Genomic DNA, 20,640 nt, shown 5'->3' with positions numbered 1-20,640 from the left:
AGCCACTTTCCCGTTTACAGACACCCTCCTTGGAAATTGATGCCATGTTCCTAACCTCCCTACACTCCAGGCCCTGCACCCTGAAGCTACAATCTGGGTTCCCATGCCCCTGCAGAGTTAGTTTAAACCCCTCCCCAAGAGCACTAGCAAACCTCCCCCCAAGGATACTGGTGCCCCTCAGGTTCAGGTGTAGACCATCCTGTTTATAGAGGTCCCACCGTCCCCAGAAAGAACCCCAGTTATCCAAAAACCGGAATCCCTCCCTCCTGCACCATCCCTGTAGCCACGCATTTAAGTGTTCTCTTTCCCTATTCCTCGACTCTCGATCACGTGGCACGGGTAACAAACCAGAGACAACAACTCTGTTCGTTCTAACTCTGAGCTTCCAACCTAGCTCCCTGAAAGCCTGTCTAACATCCTCGGCACTCCTCCTACCTATGTCGTTGGTGCCAATATGGACCACGACTTCGGGCTGCTCCCCCTCCCCCTCCAGGACCCGGAAAACACGATCAGAGACATCACGTACCCTTGCACCTGGGAGGCAACATACCAAACGTGAGTCTCTCTCGTTCCCACAAAACCGCCTATCTGTGCCCCTAACTATCGAGTCCCCAATTACTACTGCTCTGCTCTTCTTCACCCTTCCCTTCTGAGTAACGGGGACAGGCTCCGTGCCAGAGACCTGAGCCCCGTTACTTACCCCTGGTAAGTCATCCCCCCCACAAGTATCCAAAACGGTATACTTGTTCTTGAGGGGAACGGCCGCAGGGGGTCCCTGCACTGGCTGCTTCCTCCCAGTACCCCTCACTGTCACCCATCTATCTGTCATCTTTGGAGTTACTACTTCCCTATAACTCTGATCTATGACCCCCTCTGCCTCCCGAATGATCCGAAGTTCATCCAACTCCAGCTCCAGTTCCCTAACACGGTCTTGGAGGAGCTGGAGATGGGTGCACTTCCTGCAAGTGTAATCGGCAGGGACGTCGATGGCATCCCTCACCTCATACATGTTGCAGGAGGAACATTGCACTGCCTTCACTGCCATCCCTCTAAAGCTAACTTTTATTTTAAAAAAAACTGGGTCTAAAGAATACAACAAGCAAAATTCAGCACTTACCTACTTACCACAACAGATGTTATTATTAGGTTAGAGGAGGAGGGCGGGTGGGAGGCACTACCCGTGTAGTGCATCGGGTTCCTCTCCTTCGCGCTTTTAAAGGGGGAAAAAACCTACCCAGGTAAGCTTACACTAACTGCTTCCGGGTCTCGGCTGCCCCTCTGGTCGTCGTCACTTCCCCCTGGTGCTCCCGCTCTTTCTGTGAAGAGAGAGTGAAAGAAAAAAAAACACCGCTGCCCGCTACCGGTCAGCACTTTTAAAACCAAACGGTCTTACCTTCGCTGCTGCTCGCACTGGAAATGACCGACGGCTTCGAAGGGTGAGTATAAATACTCACCGCTTTCCTTCCCGGCTGCCCCTCTGGTGGTCGTCACTTCCCCCTGGTGCTCCCGCTCTTTCTGTGAAGAGAGAGTGAAAACAAAACACCGCTGCCCGCTACCGGTAAGCACTTTTAAAACCAAACGGTCTTACCTTCGCTGCTGCTCGCACTGGAAATGCTGAACCAGCCATTAAGTTCAAGATCTGCATAATATGCTGGCCTCACCAGGGCTGCATACATCCTGTGAGAGAAGAACAAAAGTAAAGATAGCTCCCTTTCTCTGCCTGTTTTGTGTATTGCTACATCTTATTTCCAATCAGGTACGTGATAATCCCCTATTTTAGGTGTAATCAATCTCATTGAGATTCTCCCTGACAGTGATGCACAGCTCCATAGGCATTTCTGGTGCTGGCTTTATTGATGCTGACGTACAGGTGTAAGGGATTTATAAATTCTATGCCAGTGGTAGTGCATAGAAAGGAATGGCTTTTTGTGGGACAGGAAAAAAATGGCGATGTCTAAGTGAGAGAAAATATGTTTTGTGATCATCCCTGAGAATGTTGTTGAGGCAGTGTTTGGGGTACTGTGGATAGACTTTCTCTCACGTTTCACCAGACGAATCTCTGGGGTGATGGCATCATGAACAGTGAGTTAAGATCAGTGAGAGAATAAGAGGTGATTGCATTGAACCTTAAGGGGGATGGACAATCACTCATGATGTACTTAACAGACATTGATACGGTGATAAGTTCCATGGCTTTTTTCACTCAGATTACATGATTCTCGATAGTTTAAAAGCCTCCACCCAACCACCCCAGTCTCTATTTCGACTGAGACAGAGGGAAAGAGAGGAGAAAGAGAGGAGAGAGATAGATAGATAGATAGATAGAGAGACAGAGAGACAGAGGGAGAAAGAGAGAGAGGTTCAGGCTTTAAAATAAACTCTCCCAACATTAATACAGTTCAATTGGTGCATGATCCTGCAATAAACGTCATGTTTTCCATAATCTCGACAGCAGCAACAATATTTTCATTATAAAAGAGTTAAATCTTTCCAGCAGTGTAGAGAGAAGGACAGTCTTTTTACGCTACAGGAAATAAACAGAGATGTCTAAGAGGAAAAAGAGTTATTTTGATCATCGCTGTGGGTGTTGTTGAGCCAGTATTTGGGATATTATGGACAGACTTTCTCTCCTTTATAAGGAATGACCGCATTGCCATAGAGAGAGTGCAATGGAGTTTCACCAGACTAATCCCTGGGATGATGGTGCCATGAGGAGAGAGTACAGATTAATCTCTGGCGTTGTGAGTGAATGACAGTTGATTACATTGAAACTTGAGGCGGAGGGACAGACACTCACGATATTCTAACTAGACACTGATGTGGTGAAAAATTCCATGGCTTCTTTTCTACTCGAGTTACATGACTGTTGGTAGTTTAAGAGCCTCTGAGAATATTCCCTTCACTCGACACCTAATCCCCATTTCGCATGAGAGAGACAGAGGGCCAGTCTTTGAATAAACCCTCCCCACATTAATACAGTGCATTTGGTGTATGGTCCTGCACTGAAAGTCTCGTTATTCGCAATCCCTACAGCAGCCACAATACCTTCATGCTAAAACAGTTAACTATTCAAACCAGATTCTGACCTCCATGGAGAACATGAGTGTGTCGTCTCGGAGCTAAAAATGCCTCCTTGCGATTTGGCACAAATCATTTGGCTTCCCTCCTCACTTCCAGCAAAGCTTGTTAAAGTAGCACACGTTGTACAAACAATGGAAACATGATTAACGCCATGGAGCCCTCTATCAGTGTAGTCTCGGTTTCATTGGGTTGTCATGTTGGAATATCAATGACCCCCTCTTGTTCCTGTATAACTGTCTCGTGGGGATGTATAGCCTCCTCCTGGTGTCATTGAGCAGATTTAAGCGTCTTATTGAGCTCTGCCTGCTCCTGTTTAACAGATCGATGCACGAACAGACCACTCTTCTTCCTGTCTAACAGGCAGGAGTATTAAATGTGCTGTCACTCTTCCTGTTCCTGAATGCAAGCTCATACTAGTGTGCAACCAGCTTGAGATGCTGAATGAGCTCCTCTTTTAACTGTGGAAATGTGCAGTGTCTCGCCGTGCTGTTACATAAATGTTACCGACACATTAACAGCACAAACCGGAATGCTGTCCGGGGTATGCTGCACATGGACACAAAATGGTTTAGAAGCTGATGGGGGACAAAATGTTCTGAACATTCTGTGATCTTCAGTCATCATACCTACTTCGATCTTACGATGGGAAAAGACATTGAAGGAGCAGCTGAAGATGTTTGTGCTGAGGAGGCTAACCTGAGCATCTCCTGCAGAGATATCCCGGGACTGAGAGGATTGTTGGCGACTGACCCCAAACCTCTTTATTTGTGTTCTGAAAGACACCGCCCAGTGGGAAGGTTACACCTGATTCCCATTCAGCTCAAATAAGTAGGTGGTCCCGATGCCATCCTCAGTCAAATACTGCCTGGGTATCAAAGCCATTCAGTCTTTCCTGAGCCCTTGTGGTCGCCTCTTGTTCATATCAATAGATGACAATGTATGTGTAGGGAGTGTTTTCCTCTCACAAAAGGTAACCACTGTCAGGAATTATCTTGGCTGGAGAGATAGGGGAGATACATCGCTGAAAGCATTTAAGGAGGAGATAGATGGATTTTTGACCTGTCAGAGAGCTAAGGGGTGAAGAATTGGGCATTAAAGAGGAGTTACTGTCAACAGCAGATCAGCCATGATGTTATTCAATGGCTTGATCATCCGAATTACCTGATCCTGTTCCTTTTGTCCTCATAGTCAACAATTACAAAGTTAATGATTGTAATTTTCTTGAACGTTCTTTTATTGAACGTTGCAATCTGAGAGAGTAAAACATTTTGTGAGTCATGTCTGTTTGAGGTTTGGGGACTGTATTCACTGTGAATCTCGGTCTACAATATGACCAACAAATGAACCACAAGTTGCAGAGAGGAAACACTCTGTAAAGAGACCAGAGGCGTCTTTTGAACCAAATAGCATTTTCCAACCGACACCAAACCATGTGTGACAGTCTTGAGGGACTGAATGAAATCCTGTGTTACTGTGGACCAGGTATATGGAGCAAGTGGCCTCTATCTGCTCCTTGGAGGGAGCTGTGAGGGATTGAATAAAACATAGCAACACCGGACTGAGCAGCAGGAATGGGCTGTTAGATATTTTGTCACCGCTCCATGTGCTTTTGGTCTCAGCAGCACGTTTCTGTCTGTATACCACTTTACTACATATCAAAAACAACTTTAAATATATGCAAACATCCAGGCACCACAATCCTCTGGGGAAGGGAATTTCCACTTGAACTGCCCTTTGAAAATTTTTAATTTGTGTTCCAACAAATGTTGGAGAATCACTATGTCCTTTTCCATGTCCCACTCCTCCACTGTTTACACCAATCTTATATGCAACCAGTTTTGTGATGTGACCAATGATATAGGACTCAGAGTAAGTCATTTTCGAGAAAAATGTGTGACACAGAAAGTTCAACTCATAACAAATGTTGACATGACAGAGTGTCCCAAATGATATTTTGCCTTTCAGGTTATTCTGCTCACACAAGCTATTGGTAGTAGGATTTCTTTCTGGAACAGTTGGATTTGGCTGAATTCCCTTCGTTTCAGGCAGTGGAGAGATTCCAATTAATCCTCACCAGGAATCCTTCATAAGTGGTAAAGATAACTCAGGGAGATTCTGGTCTCACACTTTGCTATCGGGCGGAACAAAATAAGAGAGAAGGATCAATCGGCTGATGCTTCTCAGGCAGGGAACATTTTTCTCCCTCTCTGTGTTGGAACATACAATTATGTCAACTGAACACCAAGCTGGACCATGAGCGATCTCCTGGAACATTCTCTGGAAAACCTGATTACGGATTATATGCAGGTGCGTCATTGCTCTTGTTGCACACAATTCCTTCCAATCGGAAAAAATGTCCCCACTTTATAATTTGATGACATGCTTACATGTGCCTGTGTAATTTGTAAATATTTGTAAATATAGTATGTATGTTAATATCAATGCATCTTTTTCTTAAAATCTATTATCTAGCTTTAGTCTCCCTGACAGGAATTAATATTTATCCATCTGATACACTCTTCAGAAAGTCATGGATGGTTCAATACCATTTTGCAGCTAAGATCGAAACTGATAACACTCCATAACAAAAGACCGGCATTCCAGGGATGAGTAAAGGGAAACCTCTTTGAAAATCTTCGAAAAAAATTATATCTTTTTATTTTAGTTTAGGGGATCAAACTTGCAAACAGTGCATCAGGTGTGGTCTCAGCAATGCCCTGTACAAATGCAGTTAAACATTCCTGCAATGAAACCTGATACCTTTTGCCCAAAACAACATCATTCCACCTACCTTCTAAATCACTTGCTGCATCTGACTTCAAATGATTCATGTCGCAAGAACATGGAAACTGCCTGTATCACAGAGTTCTGCAATCTCTCTCCATTTGAATTGTTTACCATTGTTTCATCTTTCATGCCAAAATAGACAACTTCGCGTATGTTATTTCTGCTGACGTTTTGCTCACTAACCTTCCTTGTCTGTATCATATTGAAGACTCACTACCTCCATTTGACAACACATTGAATGACCATTTTGGTGTACGAGTTAATTGAGCGCCAAGACATTACCTCCCCTTCCTCCAAATCTTTGATACAGATTATTGATCATTGATGACCCCACAGAGATCTCTGAGGCACTCCATCAGTTACAGCTTAGCAGCCTGAAAATAAACATTTATCTCTACTCTCTATTTCATGTAAGAGACAGCTTCCCTGTTCCTGTGTAGCGGCTCAGGTAGGTTGAATGGCCTCCTCCTAGACTTTGTAGTGTACTGAACGAGCTGAATTACATCATTCTATATTCCTGTGTAATTCCTTAGAGGGGCGGAATGGTCTCCTCCTGTGTTATTGTAACGATCCTGTCTGACTGAATGGAGTGGTCCCCAACCCTGTAACAGCCTCGAGGAGTGGATTGAGGGAACAACACATGGGGTAGGGACAGCAGTATATCTCTGTAACAGCATCGAGCAGTGGATTGAGGGAACAGCACATGGGGTAGGGGCAGAAGTTGCCCATTCGGCTGCACCATTCAGAATGTGCATGGCTGATCCGATTGTGTCTGACCATCCAGTTCCTGTCTGTTCCCAATAAACACTGACCCTTCTGTTCAGTAAAGATCAGTCGAGCTCAGCCTTGAGTATCTTCAATAACCGAGTCTTCATTGCTCCCTGGGGATTGAGACACCACAGGTAGCACAACACTAAAGGGAAAGGGACGTCCTTATTTAATTGTGGGACTGTTATTTTAAAACTGTTTAACTGAGCATCAAATCACCACCTCTTTTCAGACATAAGAACAGAATAATTAGGAATAATTAGGAACATAATCCATTCCGGACTCCAAACCTATCCCACATTCCCACTGATCCTTTCCAATCAAATATGTATCGCACACAGCCTCTGCTGCTGTCTCAGGAAGAGAATGTCTGACAGCATAATACCGCAGGAGCATTAATGAAATAACTAGATTGAGGCCTTTCAGCTTATCGCGTCAGAAATTCCGTTCAATAATTTCTTATATGTACCTCGACCTCATTCTTCTGCCTTCTCCCTCGAATCCTTGATCCCCTTCCAAATCAAAACATAACGATTTGTGTTTTAATGAGACTAGTGTCTGTGCCTCTGTATCTGTATGTGAGTAAGGCGTGTGCGTGTGTGTCCATGTGCTTCTTATCTGTGTGTTTGTGTGTCTACATTTGTCTGTCTGTGTTTCAGCCTGTGTTTCTATCTGTAGTTATGTCGATTTGTATGTGACTGTATATGTATTTGTGTGTTTATACGTGTATGTATACCTATCATCTTGTAAGTATTGTGTGTGTTCTTCTGTGTATTTCTGTGCCTGCGTCTCTGTGCAGTGATGTATCTGTGTTTTTTTTTGGAAGTGAAAGGACTGTTGTTGGAACTCCCAGTGGGTTTAAACTGAGAATTGTCTTTCACTGAACATTGCTCCGTAACTGGTCAGCAGGACGCGGATGTTTCAAAATCTCCACACGAGGCGTCCTGGTCCTCTCAAGCTCTTTAAGAGTCCTCCCCACATGGCAGGGGAGGGGAGTGTGGGAACGGATATCGGGTTTGTCCCTTTCTATCCTATTCCAGAGTGTTCCGCCTAGAATGGGAGAAAGGGATGGAGGGAGAGTGGGAATGGGTGACCCTGCTGTTTGTGCTGGTGTAAGTGGGGGGAGATGTGAGGTGTCTGGAATGAGTCAGTCGACAGTTTTGAATCCATATGGTATGGTTAGTTGCTGAATTCAACAGTGAGAGTGGTAGTGCCTGAGTCTTATTTGGAGACAGAGCGAGAACCTTGTTCAGGGTTAAGTGCTATAACAGATATGCAATGAGTGTGAGGGAGCAGAGAGTATATGGTAACTCTTATCCTAACAGAGCGAGGAGGATATTGTTGCTTGTCCAGTATTGTGGGACATTTTTTCAGATCATCTCAGCGTCGAGGTGAGCCTCCCTGAATTGTCCAGGTCTTGTCCAGGTCTATCACTAATAGCGACACCTGTCCCCCAGGTTCCACAGAAACAGTTTAGGTAGAGTTTACAGATAGCAAAGAGAAGCAAATATTGGTGTGTTATATGTCGAAACCAAAATGGTAGCAGAAAACCTGAGTAACATATGTTCTAGAAATTAGATAGGCAAGTATTGTGGATACCGCAGTTATATTGAATGGTCTCAAGTTGCATCTAAACTGCGTTAACTAATTGACTACTGAAGCTGTGAAAAATAAGTTCTGTAAGTGTATGTGAGGTGGGTTGAAGAGTATGTTGTGAAGCAAACTAGAGAGCAAGTTATTTCGGACTTGATGTTGCGAGGTCAGAAGGACGAATTATTAACCTTGGTCTGAAGCAGCTTTTAAGGAGTAATGGCATTTATAAGGTGCATTTCACAAGGTGTCTGCATACAAGAAAGAATGCTTGACCGTTCTAGTATTACATCATGGAAGACTGGAGGCTAGAATGTCAAGATAGCTCCAGTTAATTTGGAAAGTACAATATAACATTCAGTGGGAGACAAGCAATGGTTGTTAGAGTCATAGAGTCAGACAGCACGGAGACAGACCCTTCAGCCCAAACTGGTCATTTCCGACCAAAGTGTCCATCCATGCTAACCCCATTTCCTTGCCATTGCCCGTATCCTTCTAATCCTTTCCTGTCCATGTATTTGTTCAAATGCCTTTTAAATGTTGTTAATGTATCCGCCTCAACCACTTCTCATTCCACATGCGTAACAGCTCCTGTGTTAAAATGTTGTTCCTCAGGTTCCCTTTTATTCTGTCTCCGCTGACCTTAAACTGATGCCCTCGAGTCTGTGATTGCCCAATCCTGGGAAAAAAGACTGGGTGCATTCACTCTATCCATTCCTGACATGATCTCATAAACTTCAATATGAACCGCCCTCGGTCTCATGCACTCAAAACTGAAAAGTCCTAGCTTGTCCAACCTCTTTCTATAACTCAGACCATTGAGAGCTTGGCAACATCCTTGTAATATTTTTTTCTGCACTCTTTACAGTTTAATAACATCCTTCCAAAAGCAAAGTGAACAAAACTGAACATAACGCTACCAATCTGGCATTACCAGCATCCTGTATAACTGCAACATAGCTCCCTAATTTCGATACTCAGTGATATAAACCGATTAAGGCCAGTACGCCAAAAGCTTTCTTCACTGCCCTATCAACCTCTGAATCAACTTTCAGAAAAGTATGCACCTGAATTCCAAGGTCCCTCTGTTCCACGACACTCCTTAGGACCCAACCATTCACCATGAAACTCCAAACTTGATTTGACTTTCGAAAATGCAAGAACTTACACTGATCTATCTTAAAATCCATTTGCCATATTTCTGCCCCCTTCTCCAGCTGATCAAGATACTGCTGTGATTTCTGAAATTTCTGATAACCTTCCTCACTCTCCATGATGCCGCCTGTTTTATTGCCGTCTTCAAACTTACAAATCATGCCTGTACATTCTCATGTAAATCATGGATATATGTAATATGTAGTGGTCCCAGCATCAACCCCTGAGGCATTCCACTATTCACAGGCTTCCAGTCTGACCAGCATGTATCCAGTATTAATCTCTACTTCCTCCCATCAAGGCAATTTTGTACCTCATTTGCCAGCTCCGCCTCAATTCTATGCGATCTAACCTTCCAGAGCGGCGTACCTTCTGAAACCTTATTGAAGACCTTACTGGAATCCATCTAGACTACGTATACCACCCGGACCTCCTTAACATTGCTGGTCACTTTATCAAAGAACTCCAACAAAATTGTGAGTCATGATCTCCCTTGTACAAACTCCCGCGCTGAATTTGATGAAGGGCTTTTGCCCGAAGCATCGATTTTCCTGCTCCTCGGATGCTGCCTGACGTGCTCTGCTTTTCCAGCACCATTCTAATATTACTCCGAATCACATCCAATCTTTCCAAATGCATGTTAATCCAATCTCTCCGAATCTCCTCAAGTAACCTATCCACTAGATTTTAGAATTACTGGTCTTTCGTTCTCAGGTTTATCTTTGTAGCATTTCTTGAATATCGGCTCAGCATTCGCTACGCTCCAGTCGTCCTGGACCTCACTCATTGGCCAGCGATGATAGAAAAAAAGCAAGCAGTGCTCCCGCAAATTCTTCTCTACCCTCCTATACTCCTGCAGCGTTCCTGAATATAACTGGCCAGGACCAGGATGTTTTAGAAGTACTGCAAAGTCTAAAACATATGTCTATTTATTTCAGGTACAAACACCAAAGAGTGAGAAAGTGACTCAATGATGGTTGACATAACAAATTAGAAAATATATTAATCATAGGAAGAGACTTCAGAAGAATTCCAGCTGTTGTGGAAACTAAGAATTCTCAGAAATTAACGATCCAAAAAAGGAAAGCCATGAAACTGAAACGGAAATCAAAAAGAGAACATACATGCTAACAAACAGGAACACAAAGATTGCATCAATCGGCAATCTATATTTCAAAGGAAACAAAATAAAAGCATGGTTAAATGTGGAAAGTTGTAATCGGGAGACGAGAGGTCATTGTGAAGAACAGGGAAATGGCTAAGAAAACAACCAGTTACTTTGCATTTGTCTTCATGGAGCAAGATCCAGAAAATCACCCAGTAATACCAAATGATCATATCGGACTCCTGGAGCTAAAGACATAAAGTCAATTCATATCAGTAACAAGGTAGTACTTGAACATGGAGCTGGATTGAGCATTGCTAAGTCTGACGAAACAGATGTTCTTCCTATCAAAATGTCGATGACTGTGTTTTTTTTTTTCCTGTACATTCTGCAGAGACCGGAAACTATTGTGGATAAACTTGAACCAAGCACTATAGATGAATGGAAGGGATCCAAACAGCTACAAAGGGAAAAAGACATAGTTTGGAGAACTGCAGACCAGTTAACTTGACATCTGTAGGGAAATTGTTGGAATCTATTACACTGGATGACATTTTTGCTATTTAGAAATTAACAGCAAAAATGGAGAGAATCAGCATGCATTTCTGATCGAGAAATCATACTTGATAAACTTCGGAATTGTTTGAAGTTGTTTCTTACAGAATAGATAATGAGAAAACAGCAGAAGTGGCATATATTGGATTTTCGGAAGGGTTTCTATAAGATCTCAGTTAGTTCTTAAATGCAATGAATGTGAAGGGCATTTGGAGGAATATATGGAAGTGAAAATTTAAAGTTTGGTTCGCCTTCATTTAAGAGAGTCAGAACATTGATGTAAAGACATGTTGAAGCAGTTTCACAGCGTGTTGGTGGGACTGTTCCTGGAGTATTGTGTACGGTTTTACTGACCGAATCTCAGAAAGAATATACTGACCACAGAGGAAGTGCAATGGACATTCTCCAGATTAATCCCTCAGATCGCGAGATTGCGTGATGAGGAAACTCGGCCTGTGTTCTCTAGAGTTTCAAAGAATGAGAGGTGGATCACTGTGAAATTTTGAAAATTCACAAAACATATGACAAACTGGAAATTAACAGAACGCTTCCCTCGCTGTCTATTCCACATTCAAGGCAAATAATGGCAGGATCAGGGACAGGGCAGAAAATGTGTTGCTGGATTCCTGAAGAAGGGCTCATGCTCGAAACGTCGATTCTCCTGCTCCTTGGATGCAGCCTGACCTGCTGCGCTTTTCCAGCAACATATTTTCAGCTCTGATCTCCAGCATCTGCTGTCCTCACTTTCTCCTAGGATCTGGGACAGGCCAGTTAAGACTGCAATAAGGAGGAAATTGTTCACTTGGAGGGGACTAACTAACACAGGGGCATGGAAACCTCCTGGCAGACAAGTTTAGTGAGAATCTCCAGATATTCTCCAAGTGTGTCCATCGGAACAGAATAACCAGGGAACAGGTAGGACTCATTAGTGACTTGCCAAGTTGCAACCAAATCGACTTTAGTAGTATGAGACAGACGGTGGTGGTAGAGGCTGTTTGTGCGATTGGAGGCTAGTGTCCAAAGGTGTACCAAGGGGATCAATGCTGTGTCTCTTAATATTTGTGATTCCGATGTGTTGGTGTTGGAATGGGGTGAAAAACATGTTGCTGGTAAAGCGCAGCAGGTCAGGCAGCATCCGAGGAGCAGGAGAATCGACGTTTCGGACATAAGCCCTTCTTCAGGAATGATTCCTGAAGAAGGGCTTATGCCCGTAACGTCGATTCTCTTGCTCCTTGGATGCTGCGTGACCTGCTGCACTTTTCCAGCAACACATTTTTCAGCTCTGATCTCCAGCATCTGCAGTCCACACTTTCTCCTAGTTGGAACGGGGTGGACAAAGCTAAAAATTGCATAACACCAGGTTATAGTCCAAAAGGTTCATACGATGGCACTCGCTTTCGAAATGCTTCATCAAAGCCCACAAACACCTGATGAAGAAGAAGCGCTTCGAAAGCTCGTGCCTCCAAATAAAGCTGTTGGACTATAATATGATGTTTTCTGATTATAAACCTTATCATAAAGGATGCAGCTGTGCATATGGACGAGCGGTGTGGAGTGTCATACGTATGTTTGTGTTTGATACAAAGATTGGCTGGTAGTTGGCAGTGAGGAGGAAGGTCATATGTTACAGGAAGATACAGATGGAATGATCAGATGGTCACATCAATGGCAGATGGAATGTAACCCTGAAAAATATGAGATCATGCACTTTGGAAGAAGGAACCAAGCAGGGGAGGACTCAGTGAATGGCAGCACACTAGGAAGCTCAGAGGGTGCTTCTCCACACATCCCTGAATGTGGCTGGACAGGGTAACACACAATTTGAGAAAGCGTACGGGAGCGTAAACACAGCCTTCACACATCGAACCATAGATTATTCGCGCTATGCGGAACTTTCGTTAGCCAAGATGGAATACTGTGTGCATTTCTGGGAGCTACATTACAGGAAGGATGTGATTGCACTGGAGGAGGTGCAGAAGAGATTCCCCAGCATGTTCCCTTGAATGGAGCAGATCAGCTATGGAGAGAGGCTGGATAAGCTCGGATTGTTTAGTTTGGAGCAGAGAAGGCTAAGGGGGACGTGAATCAGGAGGATAAGATTACAAGGGAGATGAACGGGGTGATCGAGAGCAGATGGTCCTTTTAATCAAAGGGACACACTTTTAAAATGAAGGGTTTGAGGCTTAGTGAGGATTTGTGGACTGTTTTTCACCCAAACTGTGTTGCAGTCTACGATGCACTTCGTGAGAGGGGAATTGTCATGGTAACCTCAAAACCATTAGAAAATACATGGTTGTGCATTTGAACGGCCATAAGATTCACAGCGACGGGTTTTGTGTTGGAAAGTGGGGCTGATGTGGACCGTGCTGTATTTCTGATAGTACAGGATTGGCTGTTGCAGGTTCCGGGATTTAAATGTTTTAGTAGGGTCAGAGGTGGGGGTAAAAGAGGGGGAGGTGTGGCATTGATTGTCAAAGATAGTATTACAGCGGTGGAAAGGACAATGGATGAGGACTTGCCATCTGAGGTAGTTTGGGCTGAGGTTAGGAATAGGAAAGGTGAGGTCACCCTGTTGGGAGTCTTTTACAGGCCTCCTAATAGTCCTAGAATCATTGAAGAAAGGATTGGGAAGGTGATTCAGGAGATGAGTGACAGTAATAGGGTGGTTGTTATGGGGGACTTTAACTTTCCTGATATTGATTGGGAAAGCTATAGCTCAAGTTCGTTAGATGGGTCAGTGTTTGTTCAATGTGTGCAGGAGAGTTTCCTGACACAATATGTAGACAGGCCAACAAGAGGTGAGGCCATACTGGATTTGGTTCTGGGTAACGAACCAGGCCAGGTGTTAGAATTAGAGGTAGGTGAGCACTTTGGGGATAGTGACCATAATTCGGTGATTTTTACACTCGTGATGGAGAGGGATAAGTGTGTACTACAGGGCAAGAATTATAGCTGGGGTAAGGGAAATTATGATGCGGTGAGGCATGACTTAGGATGTGTGGCTTGGAAAAGTAGACTCCAAGGCAAGAGTGTAAATGATATGTGGAACTTGTTCAAGGGGCAACTATTGAGTGTCCTTGATAATTATGTACCTGTCAGGCAGGAAGGAAAGGGTCGTGCGAGGGAGCCGTGGTTTAATAAGGAATTGGAATCCCTTGTTAAATGGAAGAGGGCGGCCTATCTCAAGATGAGACGTGAAGGTTCAATTGGGGCGATTGAGAGTTATAGGGTAGCCAGGAAGGACCTGAAGAGAGAGCTAAAAGCAGCAAGGAGGGGACATGAAAGGTCCTTAGTCGATAGGATTAGGGAAAACCCTAAGGCTTTCTATAGGTATGTTAGGAATAAAAGAATGACTAGGGTAGGAATAGGTCCAGTCAAGGATAGTAGGGGGAAGTTGTGTGTGGAGGCGGAAGAGATTGGGGAGACACTGAATGAATACTTTTCTTCAGTATTTACTCAGGAACAGGGCATTGTTGTCGATGAGAATACTGAGTCACAAATAAGTAGAATGGATGGCTTTGAGGTATGTAGAGAAGAGGTGTTGGAAATCCTGGAAAAGGTGAAAATAGATAAGTCCCCTGGGCCTGATGGCATTTATCCTAGGATTCTCTGGGAAGCAAGGGAGGAGATTGCAGAGCCATTGGCCTTGATTTTTATGTCCTCTTTGTCTACAGGAGTAGTCCCAGAAGACTGGAGGATAGCAAATGTGATTCCCTTGTTCAAAAAGGGGAGTAGGGATAGCCCTAGTAACTATAGGCCGGTGAGTCTCACTTCTGTTGTGGGCAAAGTCTTAGAGAGAATTGTAAGGGATAGGATTTATGCACATCTGGATAGGAATAATGTGATCAAGGATAGTCAGCATGGTTTTGTGAAGGGCAAGTCGTGCCTCACAAACCTTATTGAATTCTTTGAAAAGGTGACGAAGGAGGTTGATGAGGGGAAAGCGGTAGATGTGGTATATATGGATTTTAGTAAGGCGTTTGATAAGGTTCCCCATGGTAGGCTACTGCAGAAAATACGGAGATATGGCATTGAGGGTGAGTTGGAGGTTTGGATTAGGAATTGGCTGGATGGAAGAAGACAGAGGGTAGTAGTTGATGGCAAAGTTTCTTCATGGAGTGCCGTCACTAGCGGTGTTCCGCAAGGATCTGTTTTGGGACCATTGCTGTTCGTCATTTTTATAAATGACCTGGAAGAGGGGTTAGAAGGTTGGGTGAGCAAGTTTGCGGATGATACGAAAGTCGGAGAAGTTGTTGACAGTGAGGAAGCATGTGGCAGGTTACAGCAGGATATAGAGAAGCTGCAGAGCTGGGCAGAAAGGTGGCAGATGGAATTCAATGTAGCTAAGTGCGAGGTGATTCACTTTGGGAAGAATAACAAAAAGATGGGGTACTGGGCTAATGGTCGGATACTTGGTAGTGTGGATGAGCAGAGGGATCTTGGTATCCATGTACACAGATCTCTGAAAGTTGCCACCCAGGTAAATAGTGCGGTGAGGAAGGCATATGGCGTACTGGCTTTTATTGGTAGAGGAATTGAGTTCCGGAGTCCTGAGGTCATGATGCAGTTGTATAAGACTCTGGTACGGCCGCATCTGGAATATTGTGTGCAGTTTTGGTCGCCATACTATAGGAAGGATGTGGAGGCATTGGAACGGGTGCAGAGGAGGTTTACCAGGATGTTGCCTGGTATGGAAGGAAAATCGTATGAGGAAAGACTGAGGCACTTGGGGCTGTTTTCACTAGAGAAAAGAAGGTTTAGGGGTGACTTGATTGAGGTGTACAAGATGATTAGGGGGTTAGATAGGGTCGACAGTATGAACCTTTTCCCGCGTATTGAGTCGGGTATTACAAGGGGGCATAGCTTTAAATTAAGGGGGGGTAGATATAGGACTGATGTTAGGGGTAGGTTCTTCACTCAGCGAGTCGTTAGTTCATGGAATGCCCTGCCAGTAACAGTGGTGGACTCTCCCTCTTTATGGGCATTTAAGAGGGCATTGGATAGGTATATGGAGGATAGTGGGTTAGTGTAGTTTAGGTGGGCTTGGATCGGCGCAACATCGAGGGCCCAAGGGCCTGTACTGCGCTGTATTCTTCTATGTTCTATGTTCTATGTTCTACAGAGTCTGTGCTTCTGTGATTGTATGGCTGTGGAAGGTCAATCATTCAGTAGCTTAAGATAGGAATTGCTGGGTTACCGAAGAATATCTTATCAAAGTGTATATGAGTGAACTTGCAATATCTTCTGAAAATACGTCAATGGCAAAATTAAGAGAGAAAGGTGCAACTTTCTAACAGTCTGATATCAGAGAATTCAGGACAGGGAAATATCTGGTCAGTGGAGCGAATACTTCATTTATGCCTTCACAAAAGAAAAAATAACAAAAACAAAATTCCGTCGCAATACTATGGGACTTTAGTCTGGTGAGAAAAAGGGAATAGAATGAAATTAGTAACTAAAATGTTTTAGAGAAAGTATTGGACTGAAATTAATGGGCATAGGAAAAGTCAACAGAAGTTTATGAAATAGGAATACTATTTAAGAAAGTGGCTTTTAGCAAAATAATGGAGAAGGTATCAACGCAATACGATTGGAATCTCAGAAAAATCTTTGATAAAGCCCCAAGCATTTTGTGCAAATTTGAATCCAGTGGGACTGTTTTGGTCATAGTTTTAGAATGGGAGAGCTGGCTGGAAACAGTGAGTAGGAACAAATCCTTGTTTTTTTGAATGGAAGGCTTGGAGGATATAGCAAGGATCGAGATTTGGCATCCAGCTATTCCCAATACACATCATATCTTTGGATGAGGGGCTCAATTGCAATATTCACAAGTCTGCTGACAGAACTAAATGATATCAGCTTGTGAGTGGATGAAGAGGATATAAAAATGATTCCAAAGTGCTTGAGACAAGTGGAGTGACTGGGCAAATACCTGGCAGATGGACAGCATTGGCAGAGATGAGAGGTTGTGTACTTTTATGGGATCAATTGAATGGAAGCCTATCATTTGAAAAGGGATTGTTTGAAAAATGTTGATCTATAAATGAACTTAAGCTGTATTTTTGTTTATTCCTGCGCAGCCTTCCGAGTCCATGCAGGGCAGTGAGTTCTGAACACGGAGGTCAATACTGGAAATGGCATTGGCACGCTGTATACAGTGTATATAGACCCAGTAAGTGGGGAGCTCTAACATTGAAAAGAATCTGGATCTCCCTGTACACCAGTCACTGAAAACAATATTGCGGGAGCAGATAGCAGGTAGGAAGATAAATGATTTATTCAACTTAATTTCAGGGGGATTTAGAATACAGGAGTAAGGGTCATTTACTGCAACTGTAAAGGGCCTTGGTGGGACCCCATCTCGAATATTGTGCAGTGTTGTGTGCGGTTTTGGTGTCCTTACCTAATAAAGTGCAAACCTGACATTGAGGGAGTGCAGTGAAGGATGACCAGACTGATCTCTGGGGTGACAGGTTAGTTGTGGGATCAGAATTTAGGGTGACCGGGCATGTATTCCATGGGCTTTAGGAAAATGAGTGGAGATCTCAGTGATATATAAAACTCTGACAGAGTGTGACAGATTGTAAGCAGGGATGATAGTTCACTTTGTAGAAAACGGTTCACGAATCGAATTGCAGTCAAATCGTACTTAATAAAAAAGCGTTACCAGAGAACTCCCTATATATTGATGAGCCGAAGGCACTATATTTCATAATGTTTAAACATATTTTGGGATATGAACATTGTGTGGGGAAAACTGCAATGAGGAGATGTTCGGCCATGAAATAGCATGGGGAAAGCTCAATGTGCTGAATGACCTCCTCCTCTCCCGATGTTTCTGTGCAGTCTGTGGGAAAGCTCTGTAAATATTGTCACAAGCTCACAGATGTTAGGAAGGATGTCTGTGCAGGGTCAACAGGACTGTGTTTCCCATTCCCTTTTCTAATAGCGAGGTTGATGCAAGGTGTTCTGTAGGTTTTATCCTTTAAGACCTCAGAGTATTTTGATACAATTGAGTGTCTCACTTGGCCGATTCAGAGACCATGTCTGTACGTCTGGAGTCACTTTTACGCCAGACAAAGAAAGCACGGGAGGTTCACTTCCTGAAAGTATATTGGTGAAGGAGATTGATGTTTACAATCAACATTGGACACAAGATCACTATTACTGACACCAGATTTTAGGTCTCGATATTTTATGAATTATGTTTAACTTCCACCATCTGCCAGAGCATTAGCCTGGTCTAGATTCGTAATCCAATGATATGTCCACTACAGCAGCATCTCCACATGGGGACCTATCGGAAACCAAACTGACCTGATTATTTCGGAGCTACTTGACAGCTCTATCAAAAAATATTCCCACCAATTTGACTGTCGTGATGGAACTGAGGTTGTGGTAATTGGTCAGATTGTAATTATTCTCCTATTCAGAGACTGGACATAGTTGAGTAATTTTCCACATTACCAGGGAGGTGTCAGAGTTGGAGCTGAAATGAAACATCTTCCCCAGGGACACGGCTTGTTGCGCAGCACAAGTCTTCAGTCCGATTGCAGGAATGGTGTCAGGGTCCATTGCCTTTGTCGTATCTATAGTGTTCAGCTGTTTCCTCATGACCGTACAGCAAACTGAATTGCTTGAAGACTGACATCTGCGATTCTGTGGGAATCATGATGAGTGTGAGTTGGATCATCCACTCAACACGTCTGGCTGAGGATAGTGCAGACACCACATCCTTCACTTTTTTCACTGACATACAGAGCTGTTCCGATATTTAGGATGAGAATATTTGTGGAGTACTCTCCTCCAGTAATTTGTTTAATAGTTCATCGGCATTTGTGTTTGCCTTTGGCAGGACTACAGAGCTCAGATCTGATCTGTTAGTCTTGGGATCATTTCCCCTCTCCATCAGACATTAGATCTGCTGATCGGAATTTAAACAGTTAATTGTGGTAGCTTTAATGGGTTGTCAACAGGTTTAGGTCCACGTGATTCCGACTCTGGCATGTTCACCCACACTCATCACTTAACCATGGTAATGGTAATAGCTTGATGGCAATGGCAATTATCGTCGGGAAAATGTTACAGATTGTCGTTGAATACAATTCTGTTTCTGCTTCCGCTGTGATCTACAGCATCAGATGAAAACCCAGTTTAAGTTGCAATATCTACAATTCAATTCTACTGACTGTCCCCCAGTTCACACAGAGACCCATTCACCCATCAGCCCTGTATTCTATACCAAACCTGGTTTCTGATGCGGTAACACTTGAGGGCCTCTCCCTGGTGTCACACCTCTAATTTGTTAATTTAACTCAATCCATTTAAACTAACGATCTATATCATTTCTCTTCCACAATGTCAACTTCTGTATTTGAAGTGAATGTGTTTCCCTCTGTTTTTCTCCCTGACCATGATTAAGAGCTCTGTAGTGTCGGTGATGCCAGACCTATGTAGTTTCAGAGACAAAGAACTTGTGCACCATGCGTTATTGTTCAGTTCCCAGTGTCTGGCACTCTATGCTGGACAGGATGTTTGAGCATCTTTGACATACTTCTTTGGAAATTGTCCAAAAACAGAAATTGCTGAAGATGTTGCAGCATCTTCTGGAATGAATGCAGTCTTAAACTTTCAGGTCCAGTGACCCTCTACAAAACTCTCAGTTTCTCAAGCAATTTTGGTATTTTTATTACCAGTATCCATAGTTATTTGTTTTGTGAAAATTTGTTCTGTGCCTATTCATTTCTGGAGAAATTCAGCCGGTCTGTCAGCATCTGCAGAGACAGAGAAACAGCGTTAGCATTTCAAGCCCAGTGTGACACTTCTTCACAACTGAAAAGCATTGGAAACTTGGCTTTTTAATACCTTGTCAGAGGTGGGAGATCGGTGACAGGGGAAAGAGAGTGTGGCAAAGATAAACTGGTGAACGAGAAGATGATATAAAATGGGATTAAATTAAAGTGTGAATGGGGAAAGGGGTTCTCTTTATTGAGTGCAAGATAAAGAAGACACAATCACACAAGGCCATAGGGAGGCCAGGAGGGAGAATGTTGACTATGTGGCATTATAAAGATTTGGCCATAAATACATTTTAACTGTAGAGAGCATCACCTCCTTTAGACAGAGGATATCAGGTGCTTGACTTCTTATTGGCACTAGTAAGCGTTTCATGCTGCCTCAGTATTGTAATAGGGAGAAATAACAAATCACAGTGTGAAGTTTGGGCGAAGTATTGTTTATCTTCATGTTTACTATAGTTTCAAATTTGCAGTGTTTATTTTTAAATGCTTGTTCTTGAAGTTAGTATTGGATGGAGTGTAGAAGGTTGAGGGATGACATTATAGAACTTTCTAAAATCATGAGAGGTATGGATAGGGTGAATAGCCAAGGTCTTTTCCACAGGATGGGGGAGTTCAACCGTAGAAGGCATAGGTTTAAGGTGAAAGAGGGAAAATTTACAAGGGACGCAGGGGCAATGTTTTTACACAGAGGATGATGTGGTATGGAATGAGCTGCCAGAGGAAGAGTGGTAGATGCATGTACAGCTAACACATTTAAAAATATTTGTACAAACATATGAATGGGAAACATTTCGAGGC

This window comes from Chiloscyllium plagiosum, unplaced genomic scaffold, assembly GCF_037043375.1.
Source record: "Chiloscyllium plagiosum isolate Xiang-an unplaced genomic scaffold, Cpla_swu_hap1 HiC_scaffold_33, whole genome shotgun sequence".
NCBI classification, from domain to species: Eukaryota; Metazoa; Chordata; class Chondrichthyes; order Orectolobiformes; family Hemiscylliidae; genus Chiloscyllium; species Chiloscyllium plagiosum.
The sequence above is the reverse complement of the archived record's forward strand: the minus strand, read 5'-3'. Positions refer to the sequence as shown.